Below are 16,556 nucleotides of genomic sequence, written 5' to 3'. Positions count from 1 at the left end.
GACTCATCTGTCCATAGAACATTGTTCCAGAAATCTTGAGGATCATCCAGGTGATTTTTGTCAAACTTGAGATGAGCATTCATGTTCTTCTTATTGAGTAGTGGTTTCCACCTTGTTACTCTGCCATGAATCCCATTTTTGCCCAGTGTCTTTCTGACGGTGGAGTCATGAACACTGACCTTAGTGGGGGTGAGAGAGGCCTGCAGATCCCTGGATATTGTTCTAGGGTTCTTTGTGACTTCCTGGATGATTTTATGCCTTGCTCTTGGAGAGATTTTGGCAGGACTGCCACTCCTGGGAAGATTCACTACTGTCCCAAACTTTCTCCATTTGGACAATATGGCTCTGACTGTGGTTTGGTGGAGACCCAGAGCTTTAGAAATGGCTTTGTAACCCTTTCTAGACTGATAGGCATCAATAACTTTTTTTCGGAGATCTTCAGGAATTTCTTTTAATCGTGGCATGATGTACCTCTAGAAGCTGTGTACTGACAACTTCACTCTGATGGTAAGGGCCAAAGTTAGTCAGATTTATATTGGGCAGTGCTGGTCCAAGTGAGGCCTGATTGTTAACCAAAGCATTCAAACAGCTGACCCTGATTATCCCTTTAATTTGTTAACTAGGGTTGCAATAACATTTTCACACCTGAAGATTGCATGTTTGTTTACCTTGCACACCAAACAAATGACACCAAACTTTGGTGTCTTTTTTTCTCAGACTTCCTCTACATACTACTACAACCCACAAAAAGATCTTTAGAATATCTATTTGGGTCTCAGATAGGCGGGAAGAATGAATGTTTAACCATACAAGCATTGTTTCCTTGAATGACACTGAAATGCAACTGCGGTTTTCTGCTTTTCTTGCAGACATTTTTTCACTGAAAATTGAGTGAATGACTGGAAAAATCTAAAGAAAAAACTTCAGAAGCATTCATAATCTGGCACGACAAACAGTGTTCTGAAAGGTGGCATTTGTTCAAACAGTCGAAGGAAGTGTTTTGACCGTCACCTGCAGTTATCATATTCTTACAAAACAGTGGTGCGTTAAAACAGACAGTATGCTACAAAAATATTTTGCCAGAAGTTCTGTAAAATCAGATTCGGATAAAGCTGTTTGTATAGATAACAGCAATTTGACTACATGTAGAAATTGTGAAGAGGATGTTCCAGGCAAGGGAATGAGTCCGAGTTTTCGTCGGCTGCCTCCTGCAGCGGTATGGGGGGCTCAGATTGGCAGGAAGAATTGACGTTAAACCAGCCAAGCATTGTCTCCTCCAATGACATTGAAATGCACCTATCTTCACTATAGTGTTGGTTGTGATATCCCAGCAGCCCTAGCAGTCTGGCAGTTGGGCAGTAGAAAAACGAGAAATATGCTGTTAGACCTTTTTTGCATGCTTGCGGGGAAAAAAAAAAAATCGATCTTCTCACAAATATTTTTTGTGTTGGTCAGAACAATTTCTTGTGAGGGTTGGGGCAATTTATTTTGTGGAGGAGTAGCCTCCCCTAGCCTCTTATACGCGCCGCCTATGGTGGTTGATAAATACGGATTATCTAGCACACGCCTTATCCTTGGATAGAACACGTGTTATCGCCTAAGAACCTTTAATTAATGAGGACCGTGATGTCTAAACATCCCACTTCAAATGATTTAATTAGTTTCTATAATAGAAGACTGGTTGAAAATGTTTCCAGCTTATAATAAGGCAAATCTTGTGCCCACGGGTCATGCTTTCTTGCATCTCCTTTTATTTAATAATCTGTTTCTAAATTATAGGTATTCTACCACAGCTCCTGGGTGTGGCACCAGAGGAAGCTATAAAACTTCCAGTAAGTGCTTTATTTCACCACATACTCTCAATTATATTCAGAACTTGTACACATTGGCATTCTGATGGAGGACTGAGGCAATGTGTTTTATTATTAAAAAATAAAATTGTATTTTAATGTTTGATTACAGATGTACATGTGTAAAGTAATGTATGATCATAAATAACTTGTAGTATTACATAGTACATGGCATTGGGATTATTTAAGACATGTTTGCTAGTGTCACTGACATATAACAAGCACCTGCAGAACTATACATGTTTAAGTATATGTTTCATATTATATTCATGGTAAATGGTATATCAACACACGATATGCATGTTGTGTATTTGTGTAGAAGACAATTCATTAGTTCTTTTGTCAAATGAAGATGGGTGCAGATCCCTGGTTTCCCACATAAGCAACTGACAATTATATTTATATAACAACTAATAGGTAAATTAACACACACACACACACACACACACACACACACACACACAGGGAAGAACAGGACATGCCCGAAGCCCCTTGAGTTAACTATAGTTATCTACATCGTCGAGTTGGATTTTTTTGAATTTTAGGAAGTCGAAAAACACTCAAAGCAAAGTTTTTTTTTTTTTTTAGTGTTTGCAGCATCTTTGTTTTGTAGTATATTTTATAATACATTTTATGTAACGTCCAGAAATAGCTATCCAGCGAAATGCGAGTTTGCCTGCCACTCTGCTTTGAGGAAGGACGTTTAGCGTGCTGACGTAATTTGAGGGAGTTGTGAAAAAAAAAAAAAAACTATTGACCGAAATCAGTGTCATGGCAATAGTTGGATTTATTTTTGGTTATGTGATGAAGTGTTAACTGATTACATGTCAGGGTCCATAATTGGAGACCGCATTATTTGTGTTTAAACTTAAAACGAATATTGGCATTTTTGTTCTCTAAATGATTTACAAATGCCAAATTAATATTTAACCCTACCGTGGAAAATAAAGGAGACATACACACAGTTTGCAGGTACTTGAATCCACGGTTTATTGGGACGATTATTCCTGGCCCCTGTCAGCCTGAGCCACACCAAAAACAACAAACAGTCCTGCACATTCACACAGAAGCTTGTCTAACTCAGCTGTCAGCTCTATCCGGTTGATGTGGGCTTTCATGTACCCTCCTACCCAGACGTCCATCAGTTTCGGTTGAAGCAATCTTACTGCTTCACACACACACAGACACACACACACACACACACACACACACACACACACACACACACACACACACACACACACAGACACACACACAGGGTCCGTACAACAGTCATGTAACAGTGTAAATCCCGGGTCGTTACAACAACAGAAACAGACTCCACCAGTTTAAAGTTTACACAACTCTTATTTAAATTGTTTGGTTTTTTTTGTAATGTTGTAAATAAATAACACAGAATCCAAGGACAATTGTTTTTACTTTTTGGAAAAAAAAAAAAATACAGTGCAAGCACGGGAGATTTATAAGTACTATATATCCCAGTTTCAACTTAAATGGGTTTAAATGCAGTAATGTAAAACCGCATATACACAAAACATAATGGTATTTGTTTCCTTTTCAAGGTGAATGACTTTGTCAGAGGAAAAAGTGCTCAGAAAGATGGCTCTGTTCCACTCTGCAGAATTTTTTTCTGGTGGTTGCGTGAGTACCATTTTTACCTTGCACAATCAAATCCTTTCATTGTGTGCAATCATGATATGGCATGTTGGGGTTTTTTGAGCGTTATTAATAGGATAACCACAGCTGATTCATCAATATTTGTACTGAAAACCCTACAAGTTAGGGAATGTTAAGGGTTATATTCATAAAGATTTAGTATAACAGAAATGTTTTAGCTCTGGGGATGTCTGCTTGATACTGAAGGCTTTTATAGCTTTCCTTTAAACTGCCATGCCTTTATTTTAACACTGTAATACCGGGAAGAATTTCATGCTGGTTTGACACTCTTAACTTAAGTTGAATACTGTCTGATCTGTGATTTTGCAGACACATAAATATTTGCTAAACAAGCAAGATATGTGTGCCCTTTCTTTATAGGTTTTATGTAAGCAAGTCAAGAGATATCCCTGGGGAAACAAATGATATTGTGTGGCTCTTGTATTCATCCCTGGGCTTTGTAGTGGTACAGAAAAGGCAGTAATAGAAGATTAGAGATCATTGTATTCATTTGAAAAGCAGACTCAGAAATATGGTCTTTGTGTACCACGCATGATACAGCAAGATTTGACTGCTGTCTAACTGGACGTTGTGTTTGATCAGTGACCGTTCAAGGTCTGGCAGGTAAGACCCCCAGCCCAAAAATGTCAGGAGCATTCAGGAAAACAACACAGCCCTTTGATTAGTCATCTTTTTGGCGCCTTTGAAACTTGTCTGAAATCAGTAAAGCATAAGAAAATATACATTTTATGTACGGTTGGGGTTTTAATCATCATAAAGCCTTTTTGTAATTTAAATTTGCAGATTTATATAAAAGTTACAGCTTTTCAAGTCCATAAAGTCTTCCAAAGCCTGAGATATTTACACTGGCAAACAGACACTTTATCTGTCACTGGGTGTTTTCTGAGATGTGCATCCACAGGTTTTGAATATTGATATTAAATGAAAGGGTGTTTATTTGATAAAAGAGGAAAATCGTTTGTCAGACAGCCACAGTGCTGCAATATTTCAGGAAATGAGGCACAAGGAATAGAATTGGAAAATCACTGCTGGCCTGCATTGAAAGCGAGGCAGTATTAACAGAGCAGTAGACCTCTTAAAACCTCGACCAAGGACTTGGCCTGACTCCAATGGCACAGTGCCCTTATACGAGTCTCTGTTAAATTGGTAGTTCTGAATTAGATCTTTTAAACTTGCCAAGACTTAATGATTATTTGGTAAGAACTTCCATGGCTTACAGCCAGAGAGGTTGGCAGAGTGCTTATCTTCCAGTTACAGGACCCTGTCTCAAATGCTGGATTGTTACAGATTGTATCTAGCATTTGAAAAGAAAGAAAATAAAATGATTACAAGTTATGTTTATATCAGAATAGTAATGGTCCTATATGGTACAGATATTTCCTTATTTTTATAATTATATATGTATACGTAAGCAATATGACCTGACACAGAGGGCTTTACCAGCCATTATGGACCGTTTGGGTAATGGGGCTAAAGCTTCTCTATAAAATGAGTGTTCAAAGCAGCGTTTTTAATCTTACCAATTACATTTTTTTAATGACCTGCAACAATACCAGCTATTTTTATGGCCCATGTACTGGTTGGATGTAGTCTGGTTCGTGGATAAAGATAGAAAGCTGGCAGATTCTTCTGACATTTCATTATATATTTCTCCAGTGACTAGATGGGGCAGTTTGGATCATCAGGGCGCCTCATACATTTAATGATCATAAATAACACAGAACCCTTTTAAATGACTCATATGTGTTTTATTGCAGTACTGATTTATGCACTGGTTTGCAGTGAGAGAGGGTGTTTTTAGAAGCACATATTGTTCAACCAAGTCAAAGATTTGCTATTTTACCAAAACAATGCAGCACAGGTTCACTTTCTTGTTATGCTATTTTAATACAATCATTTTTATTTTTATTTTTTAACTATTGAAATGCAAAGTTACTTTAGCATGCACTGTAAATCCAAGATGGATTTCCAGTTAGATAAAGAGCTGATCTTTGCACATTTAAATGGCTTTTTTTTTTGTTTGTTTTTATATTTTGTTGTTTCAGATATCCTTTGTTAGATAAAACTGATTTTAATAAAATCAATTTAGATTTTTTTTCTATTTAAATCTAAAAATACATTTGACCACCTTGCTAGTGGGAGTAGGTTTTTCGGTTTGTCAGCAATACTCCTCTCTGAACTGATTTTCCAGCATCTCCATGGTGCTTGTATTATTTTCTGAAAAGTTTTAACTTGCCCATTCTTCAATTGACAGTTTGTTACAGATAACACTGGTGGTGTGATATTGTTTTTGTGATGCGGTGTAACAAAGTGCCCGCCCCTGTGTATTATCTGTTATGTGTTGCGTGTGGTGTGTTTAAATGTTGGTGTATAGACATTGGTACACGGGATATAAACGGGTCTGTGTAACACGAGTGTTTAAAAATGTATATGTGTATTTAGGCACGAGGATTGCACAGCACTTCACGTGCAAGTAAAATGTAGTAATATGTGAGCACGGGGAATTGCACTTTATTAATTCACGTGCTGGGATTCAAGTGAATAATTAATTGGTAATTGAATCCCAGCACAATAGTATATATAGATGCACGTTGTCACATACTGGGGTTGGGTGTTCGGTGAGCGGAGAACGGGATTGGAGACGGAGGAAATAAGTATAGTAGTAATAATAATAATATTAATAAAAGAAAGTATCTGCTCACCGTGTTTGTCAGTGTGTCTGTCCGTGCACCGTTTTGTTAAGTTTAGTCTGTTTTTGTTTGTCTATTTATTTTGGCGTAGAGTGCCGTGTCCTGTGTTTTCGTGTTTGTTTAAACCTTTTATTTTGTATTAAACCGGCGCCAACAGGCGTCTTCATCATTTCATTTCATCCGTCCTGTGTTTTGTGTATTTCATTCCTTTTCCTGGTTCTGACGCCGCCCACTTGGCCGTCTTTGTGACATGCGGTTACAAACATTCTACGGGCATATACTGGGGATAAAAAAATGGATCTGAGATTTCCTTAAACCTGATTGGTCAATACAAGGTCCTTAATCTCTGGTAGACGTGAATGTTATCTTTTCAAACTATGCTTAATCACCGTTCCAAACCAATGAATGACGAGTTGAAGAAATCAAACAACGGGACACAGTCTGATTGCTTTCAGCAATGTAATTTCAGCATATCACAGAAAAAACACAGGACGGTGCTCTCTTAGACTCTTAACAAAGCCAAGAAAGAGGCTTGAATAAACTTTGAGCACACTGTGATCAAGTTAGTAAATGAACAGCGTGATCAGCATTAAGACATGAAGACTACTAGATATTTGTAATTACATAAACATTTTTTTTGTTTCGTGTATTTTAGGACCTAACACTAACTTAAATATTGAAACCTACACAAATACACAAACCTGCACTCAAATACGAATTTAAAAAAAAGTTAGCTGTACTTGTATTTTTTTACATGTTTTACAAACAGTTCACAAACCATGTTCGCTATTCTGTACGAGATACCTGAACTGAAGAACATTTCCATGTAAGCAGAAGATTTTTGGTTTAGTATTGAGGTTTAGTATTTAGTACTGAGGTATTATTTAGGCTATTGGAACTGGGATACCAAAGCCTGAAGGCTTGAAAACCACAGATGGAATTCTGAGCAAACCGCATTACTCATGGAATATTGAGGGGAACGTTTCTATTCATTAGCAACAAAAACTAGTGGTGCATAAAAAATCATGAAAAAAACAAACAGATAAACTTTCAATGTTATATTTTAACTAGCCTTCGGCTCAGGACATTTAACGGCATGAGGTGGGCCTTACCAGACAGTAAAGCTCGCTTCTTCTGGTTCTATTGGTTAATTATATCCCTCTAGCTCAGCCAATCAGAGTTCAGATTATCTTTAGGTATTGGGGCCCAAGCTTCTCTATATAATTGGTGTACAAAGCAGTGGTTTTAATCTTACCAATTTAAATTTACCAATTTTACTCTTCAGTTTAATACTGTGAATAAAATGCAACATTCCCTTGAAAGCCTTCGTACTTTCAATAAATATGGTGTACTGTACATACTTTAATGCTAACTTATGGGGTAGGCACTAACTACAGGCTTTTTAACTAATGTTACTTTGAACTACTGTACAAATACTTGGTCTTCAATAAAAACTTTCCTTTCTTTATTTTCCACCTGAAAAAACATCCAACAATGTCTTTTTAGCAGCCATTTAGTCCTGTATTCTTACTGATCCCCTTGCCACAGCAATGTAAAGCATCCTGACTATCTCCAAACACAGAATATTGTATTTATTATATAGATATGCCTTCCAAAAATGTGGCTGTAAATCATAAGGATAAATAGGGTGTCATTGCGTGTGACTAGAATCCATGAATATAATACAGAAACTAGTAATGTAAGGCAAATTAGCATTTACTGGAGATGTATTTAATGCAATATATTACAAAGACAGAACTTTTTTTTTTTTTAAATAAGTTTACTTTTGTGACTGATAGGATCGTTTTTAGAAAAAAATTACATACATGTGGAATCCTGCTTCCCTAAGTTTTTCAAAAAAGACAATATATGTTTTTTTATTTATATATATATATATAATAATATAGATATATATATATAATATATATATATATATATATATATATATATACTGCTGTGTAATTTAAACTTACATTTTCAACAAAATACGTACCAACAGAAGTGTTTTGCTTTTTTGTAACAGCTTTTTTAAACAGTCGTTCTTTTAAGCCTGGACAAAGTCTGTCATAGTCTTTTGTTTCAGTGAGGCAAAATATGTTTGCTGGTTTGAAGTAACTGCCTCAGGAGAACTAATTTTACATAATCCTTCTGCTGTTCATACCAAGACATGAAGCACTGCTGTCTTGACGTCGACTCGACAGGTCAGACTGACACGTGCGTCTTTGTATGTGTGTATGTGTGTGTGTGTGGACCGCGGGCATTAAGTCTACATTGGCAATAATGTACTGTATTTCAGAGATAAAACTCATCAGAGAGCTGTGGATAATTGAAGTCGCAGATATACCGGATGTAGTTAAATGAGGTTCTTATGTATGTGTGTACGTATATATAATTGTATTTTTTTCCCTGCTATTTCAGATGCAGTATTCAATATATTAATGTAGTGCAATTAATTCAAGTTCATTCTGGGTTTTTAATTTAAAAAAAAAAAATAAAAAAAAAAAAAAAAACACATTCACCCGAAGGCCCTTTTTTATGCCGTTTGTACCTATAAAAGTGTAAGTGGTTGTTAATGAAGGATAGATAATGTGCCGGCACAAAGCTTTTGTTTATCTCTGTACGTATGTATGAGTGTATTCAGTTGCAGTACAAGGCACCCCGTATATCTGCCTTAAGCAGGTATCAGGTGAGCGGCCCCACTCCACAAGTCAGCCAAGCATTACTAGATATTGACTTTTAACCCCCGGGAGTGCTCCCCTCACATTGTAATTACTGGGAATTATCACTCATGAGTAACTTCAGCACTTGTAACCAAAGCTGCTCTTAATTTAACAAACTGCCATCTGTTTGGTAAACTGTTTTATTACAAATACTGTGAATACTCGGCTTCTGTTTAGAACCGTTCACTGTTTGCACAGGAACCTTACTCCATGACGTTTTGAAATGACCAAAAGTGTTGAGTACTTTACTGGCATAATTTCAGAACTTTTCATAACCCATTCACTGTTATGTTATGTTTTAATTTTACTTGTTCCTCGTGGTAACAGAAAACAATGTGTTGATTTACTAATAAATCACTTTTGTTTTTCTTTAACTGATTTTGCTAATAAGCAATAATGGGCATGAGAGAGCTCCTCAGATGAGCCTGCACATTTCCTAAAATGGATGGACTTCATTTTAAAACATGAGCAAACAATATTTAAAACCGGAATTAAATAAATCTATGATTTTCTTGCCTATATCTACTGAAACAAAAGTTCTACAGAACAACGTAGTTATTCCTTGCCTCTTATCACGATTAAAAAAAATGAGAAATACAGTATTTTCATCCATATCTCCTATTGTAAGTGACTCTGCATATAACTCTGTATAGCACTCTGTATAGCCTACCTCTGTAAAGCACTTTGTGATGGTGGGCCACTATGAAAGGTGCTATATAAAAATAAAGATATATTATTATTATTATTATTATTATTATTATTATTATTATTATTATTATTATTATTATTATTATTATCTGACTGGAATAGTTAGTTGTAAATTAGAAAGCCAATCTTTGCAAATCATTTAATCCATTTGAGCTTTATTCTTATAGGTTATGACTTCATCCAAAACCTTTCAGAGGCAGTGTTGACTTTGTACTCCTTTGTACTCTTTAAACACTAACGGTATTGTGAGATCCATACAATTCTCTGTAGAAATAGTTATATTACCCGTTTGGCCACTTATTATGACCTGTGTCTAAATACACCATGGTTTTAACACAATATTTTCATACTCCAGTTAAGGGGTGTTAGACCATGATGCCTCCCTGTTTTAAATGTTCACGTTAAGTAACTCAAAAACTCTGGACCTGCAGTTTCTTTGAAACAAAAATAACAGTGAACGTGTTATGCTGAAAGTAGCCCCTCCTTCTAATTGCTACTTTAATTTCATTTGAAATACTTTCATTGCCACAATTTTTTTTCAATTTTGAGATTAAATCTATCCTTTAGAAATATGGTAGCAAGTACTGAAATGAGTTGGAAATGAGTATAGCTGGAGCTTTGGGAATTCATTAATAACAACTGGCTAGTTATAAATACCCAAACAATGTATTATTCAGACCACAGAATTAGGGGGTTTAAAATGGACTTGTATAGAAAGCAGTGGAAGCGGATTCCTATCTAATGGGGCTTTGCAGTTCTGTGCATGCAAAATCACATCTAGACCATAACTAATGGCAACAGGAACAGTGGAACAAGAAATTCGAGCTAAACTGTAAATACATATTCACCAGTTTTCTTTACATTTATGATTTTTAAAATGCCAATCAAGTAAGCTATCTAGCTGGACCTCATAAGGAGTGTTAACTATTCTAAATGGCAGTATGATAAAACGTGCAGCAGCAAGACAATTTTTCTTAACTCAGTTTGGGCCTTTACTATACAAAAGTTCCTAATCCTTTTGTCCTTTTTTTTGGAGAGCTTTGCTTAGTACTGAAGACAGGGTGACCAAAAATATCCTTCTTTTTTTTTCACAGTAAAACAGTTAGAAGTGTTTGTCGGTCCCAAAAAAACAAATGCCTAAAATAAACCATGTTTTAAAAACACAATTTTCTTGTTTTTATTTTGCAGAGGAACTAAAATATCAAATTGTGTCTTGTTTAGGCTGGAGGCTCCCAGGTGAGTTTCACCAACACTCTGGAGATTGTAAAGATCTGATTATGTGGCTAGAGAGATCACTACTGGTCCTCGGGTCAGTGCGCTGTCTATCATATGGGATCTGGGATTCTTTGGGCTTTACAAGGTATTATAAACCTTAAAGGCTGTTTGCCAATCATCCGCTGCTAAACAAAAAATAAAAGATCTCCGCCTGGCTATTGTTTGATGCAGATCAACTTTTAATCCACAGTAATGGTTGTGCTTTTAAATAAACTTGTGATCTCTCATTCACCAATCCAGATACTCCATTAGGAACCATCTAAAATACTCTGAGTAATACTGGGTTATCAAAGATAAATGCATTTTGAGATTCTGCAACCACAATCAGTTGGTTGTACTGGTGTTTACTCCAGACTGTGTGTGTTCTATAATTATGTTTCAATGCTGATTAGGCCCAGGTCGTCACTGCTGGAGTTCAGTTTCTTCTGTGAAAAGGATGCCCAGTACAAAAGAAGGAATTGTCAACATGCAGCAGAATGGTGCAAAGTTAAAAGGGTCAGGTCCTCGGAATCCCGAGAAAATGAAATGCACAGTTTATGGAGGCCACCTAGTGTTTACCTTGTGCACCTGACTGGGTTTTTGAAACAGGCTGTTTTTTTACTCTCTGAAAGAGACAAAAAGGAGGAATGCTGGTCTGTCATCTAACACATCTGATAATTCAGTTGATTGGACCATTCTAAAATGTAGCAGCAGTGTGTGTGTGTGTGTGTGTTTGTTCCGTGTAGAAAAAAATGCCGGATAAAATATATGAGGCTCAAAAATGAAAAGTTTTATGTTGACACTGCATTAAAAGCCTTTGTCTGTTCAATGTGTATCATCACAGACTACTGCCCATTAAGTGGATAGATATTAAGCTACCTAAACAGAATTAGATATGCGTAGTGGTTTGTCCCCATGAAAATTGATGCCAGATTTGCTAACCCCTTTAATACATTGCCATGATAAGTTCTCCCACATGTTAGGAATTGATAAAGATGTAATGGAAACCTTGCTATCGTTCCTTGATTTATCAGCTGTAGCGTATAATGGGGACAGCTTGCTTAGACCGTGTGATCCTACTTCTAGTATATAGTTTCTAATAGCTCTAGTTACATAACAATGTGTTAACAGCATGCCAGAGCATACAGACCAGCCCCAAATAGACGCCAGTGAATGATATGTCTCTACTGAATTGATTTGCTAATTTATTGGGTTTTTAAGCAGTGCTGGTCCTATTGTGTGGCACCCCTGTAAATTGGGTTTTAGCAGTGCTTGGGGCAGCCATTTAAGACTGAATCAAACTCACTGAGTGTGGTAGATATTCTACATTCCTGAGGTTGGAAAGGCTGGAAGCAAAGATAATGAACTCAACACATATTTAGCATAAACATTTTAAGGGTGTGGAATTGCTGGAGTGTAGTGAGTATAAAAAGCACTGGAAAAAAAAAAGACATTTTCTTTGGTTTGATCTTTTCAAGCGACAGATTTGCAAATTCTAATTAAAATGCAGAAAATAGTTAAGAAACCTATTTGAGTGTTAACATGCATTTATGTTGTGCTTTGCGAAGTTATGAGCACAAACTTACTACATTTGTAGGACAAAGAAAATTAAAAACATATGTTGAATCCCCAATTTAATATTTAAAATCCTTGGTATGCGTCTAATGGTTACTTTTGTCATTTTAAAGTTTGATAACCAGGTCAAATCCGATTTTAAATGGTAAAAATAATCAACTCTAAATTAAATTATTACACCCTAAATTGTCCTCATTAGCTGAACCATGTTTGTATCTCTTTCAGAGAGTAAAAAAGCATATCACTATTTAACTACCAGAATAAAACAAGATACTATAAAATAATATAGTTCTCTGTGAGTCTAAAAAATACTTCAGGTAACTGGAGGATATATACCAGTGGTTTGCACATCATTTGAAGGATTGCCTGACATTGTCTGTGTAATTAAAGTAGAGAGGACTAGGTATTTATTAAACCTCTTACTGTTCCTACACCCTAAAAAAAAAAAAAAAGTGCCGCAAGTATAATGAAGTCTCAACAGACAAGGTGCATTTCTGCTCTGTAAAAATGTGGAATCCGGTACCTCCCCAGTCTGTCTTCTTTCCTCTACACAGACAATGCACACGGCAGGAGACAAAGTTTATCCTGCGTCTCCCAGACCTACCGGCTCCTCATGCCCAACCCGAGACAGAGATGTCTTTGTGAACGTAATTACCCAACCTTTCTAGTGAATATAATTTGTTTAGGGCCTTATTTGCTGCTATTGCTGGTGTAAATTGGAATTACAATGCAAAAGAACTTGCCCTGACTCAACTATGCTGGACTCATCCTGCAACCTGAAGGCTGTGTTTTGCCATCATTGTTGAATCTCTTTGTTAAAGTGAGATAGAAGATTAAGGGATTTAGACCTATTATACTGATTGGAGGGTTGTAGCCCAAGTTGTAGCAGATTTGACCAGGATCACAGTTCAAGGTAGATGAGCATTTAATCAATTATTTGCCTGACAGACCTTTTTCCCTGGCAGATGGAATTAGTTCAAGCAGTTGAGCTGTCCTGTTTTTAAAAGAGGTATTAATGAAATCTTTACATTTTCAACAAGTTGTTTTCACAAGCAGTCAAAAGAGTGGCTTGCAGAAAGCGATACAGCAGGTATCTGTTGCATGTATTTGTGTATGTGTGTGTGTGTGTGTGTGTGTGTGTGTGTGTGTGTGTGTGTGTGTGTGTATTTATACATGCACAAGCACATTGACATTCATAGCACATCTACCTAACCACCTCTAAATGGTCTGGACTGATTTACAGTGATTAACTTGTAGTTAAATGTGGTCTGTCTTAAGCACACTCCACTTCATTTAAAACTAGAGGTCGGGACAGATAGAAAACCCAGAACCGGGTACCTGGATCTTTTCAGATAATTAAAAAAAAAAAAAAAAAAAGAAAAAATGAATCACATTAATGTTTTAAATACATAATACATATTTAAGTACTATGTAGTACATATACATTTAGTCCCTTCAGATCTGTAGACTTGTTTAATCTTTTTCAGGGCAGCGAGTGAAGAAAATGGGCTTTGCTGAGAGTAAAAATAATGCGGTCCGATTGCTTCCAGATGGGATTTGGATCCCTTTATCAATAAAGGCTTTTAAAAGTCTGGCTACGGGCCAGCTCTTAAAGAAAGCGTGGCTGGGAAGGATCAGGATGTTTTGTGGATTCTTGGGGTCGGAAGAGGTAGGTAGATCCAGGCTTGGAATTGGATCCGTTCTTAGTTCGGTAATCAAGTCAGGAAGTCGTGCTGTGAGTTTTCAAAGTTGGGTCGGGTAGTCGTGCTGCAAGGTCAAAACCAAACCGGGAAGTCATATGAAAAAAGGGGTCAAGGCTGGATCAGGCAGTCAAAGGTTCAGGAGTCAAAAATGGAATCAGGAATGTCAGACAGGCAAGGTTTCACTCATGATAATTGAGTTCATATTCATTCTCTCTCTCTCTCTCTCTCTCTCTCTCTCTCTCTCTCTCTCTCTCTCTCTCTCTCTCTCTCTCTCTCTCTCCTCTCTCTCTCGTTATGCTTTTTTGCCCATACAAAAAGAGAAAGAGTTGAGCTGTGACTGGGTTTACATAGAGAGTCAATGACGATAGACAGGTGAAATTAGGAAGGAACGAAGCCCTGGCTCATGCCCCCTGAACTCCACAAAAGTTAACATTAAGATGAAGGAAACATATTTATTTTAGTTACCTGGATCCGTGCCATAAGGATTATGATGAAACTAGATCTTGTTCATGCCAACAGTCAGTTTCAGAGGAATCTTAAATGATAATCATCCTGGGAGAGGTGTTGAAAGTGTGTTTCATTCACATGCTTATATAAATGTTGTTTTTTTATGACTGAAATAAATAAATAAGAAAATAAATCTTATCACAACACTATTTAAAATTTTATTAATAATAATAATAATAATAATAATAATAATAATAAAAATAATAATAATAATAATGTCTATTTTTATATAGCACCTTTCATAGTGGACCACCATCACCTACCACCTACAGAGGTAGGCTGTGAGCTTTGCATTATATGCAGAGTCACTTACAATAGGACATTTATTTAACATCTCAGGATGGAGCACAAGGAGATTAACCCTTTGTGGTTCATTTATTCAGCGCCTGTCAGGTACATCAGGTCCAATTTATTTTCACACAAGCTGTTTATTGTATACATGCTGTTTAAAAGTAATTTTTTTCACAGTAAAACAGGTTTAACCCTTTGCAATCCTATGTCAGACCAGGTCCGACATTACAATTTTATCCTTTTGTGATTCAATGCCTTTTAAACCTGTTTTACTCTGAGAATGAAATGCATGTGTAAAATAAACAGCACGCGTGAAAATAAATTGAACCTGACATGCCTGACAAGCTCTGAATAAATGGACTGCAAAGGGTTAAAATTCACTGCATATCAACAGGACACTCAGCCCTGCCCCACTCCCACTCTGCCATTGAAAGCTTTTCTCTGCTTTTTCAGGAAAAAAACAACTAGGGACCTGTGCTGAGTAGGGTACTTCTCTGGGGTCTTCAAGTGGGCACCTTCCATCCTTGGTGTTTCGTCGACTAGCCCACTATACCTTAAGAGAGCTTGACAGTGATTCTGGCATCCCAGCATCACCCCCCCTCCGACCCCCACTCAGCTAAGCCCAGCTTTCTTACCTTACTTTACATCAACATTTTTTTTTTTTTTTTATCTACTGTGCTTGAGGTCCCCAACCAGAATCTTTTCTCAACCAGAGCCAGTTGCTGTTTCTCTCTGCTGGTGGCAATCTCAGGTAGGAAAATAAGCTGTTATCCAACATCTGCCAGCATTTTCCAGTCTCTAGCAGCTTCCAGTTGTCCTGGACGGAGCTGAACTGAGACCAAGGCCTCCTCTTCCATGCTGTACTTGCCCCATGATATCACTGACACAAAGGGCAGCCTTTGCATTTTCCACAGCTTACTTTACCGCCCACTTTCTTCCAGTTTTCAACACAGGTGCTGCCTCCCTCACACATTTGTTGCGTGAATCTACTAATGTCATTTCCAGTTGGACCTTGGCACTCCTCGGTTAGAGCAGAGATTGGTAGCTGCAGTATTCCTTTACCATACAGTCCCACTGCTGATGCAGCGTGTAACTGCCAACCATTTCTTGACGTGTGAACTGATTAAAGCTTCCAGCTTCTCAGCTGTTGTCAAAGTCAGTGGCCACAGCAGCCTTGGCAGAAGACCAAACTGAAAGCAAGAGAGTTTAAGTTTGCCTGGTAAAGTGCTGCTGTATTTGCTCTTCAATCCTTGTACTGCTTGTTGTCTAACTTCTCCCACACGAACTATGACCTTTATGTCCCCATCATACCATCTCCGAAGACTTTTCACAGGCTTCTCAGACACTGTCAATATTGCCTCACCGTTAATGTAGAACTCTTATCCACTACTTTACCTTTAAATATACAGATGCTCCTTGACTTGGTGGGCTTGAATTGCGTTTGTGCCCATTCAATGCTATTGCTTGCCCAATAATCGATTAGTGCAGGCTACTGTTGTAGTCATGTCATTCATGTATGCGCTAACTGGTGGCAGTCACATTCCAGAAGCCAAGCGTTCTCCTCCCACTACCCATTTTGAT

General features: G+C 37.2%; 1 pseudogene; it reads left to right on the top strand.

The window, feature by feature from the left end:
• The window catches only part of LOC121314000, a 47,059-nt pseudogene that overhangs the window by 25,415 nt on the left and 5,088 nt on the right, over positions 1-16,556 (top strand).

The sequence above is a fragment of the Polyodon spathula genome, chromosome 4 (genome assembly GCF_017654505.1).
Source record: "Polyodon spathula isolate WHYD16114869_AA chromosome 4, ASM1765450v1, whole genome shotgun sequence".
Classification (NCBI taxonomy): domain Eukaryota; kingdom Metazoa; phylum Chordata; class Actinopteri; order Acipenseriformes; family Polyodontidae; genus Polyodon; species Polyodon spathula.
Note: the sequence above shows the minus strand (reverse complement) of the source record. Positions and strands in the feature narration are given on the sequence as shown.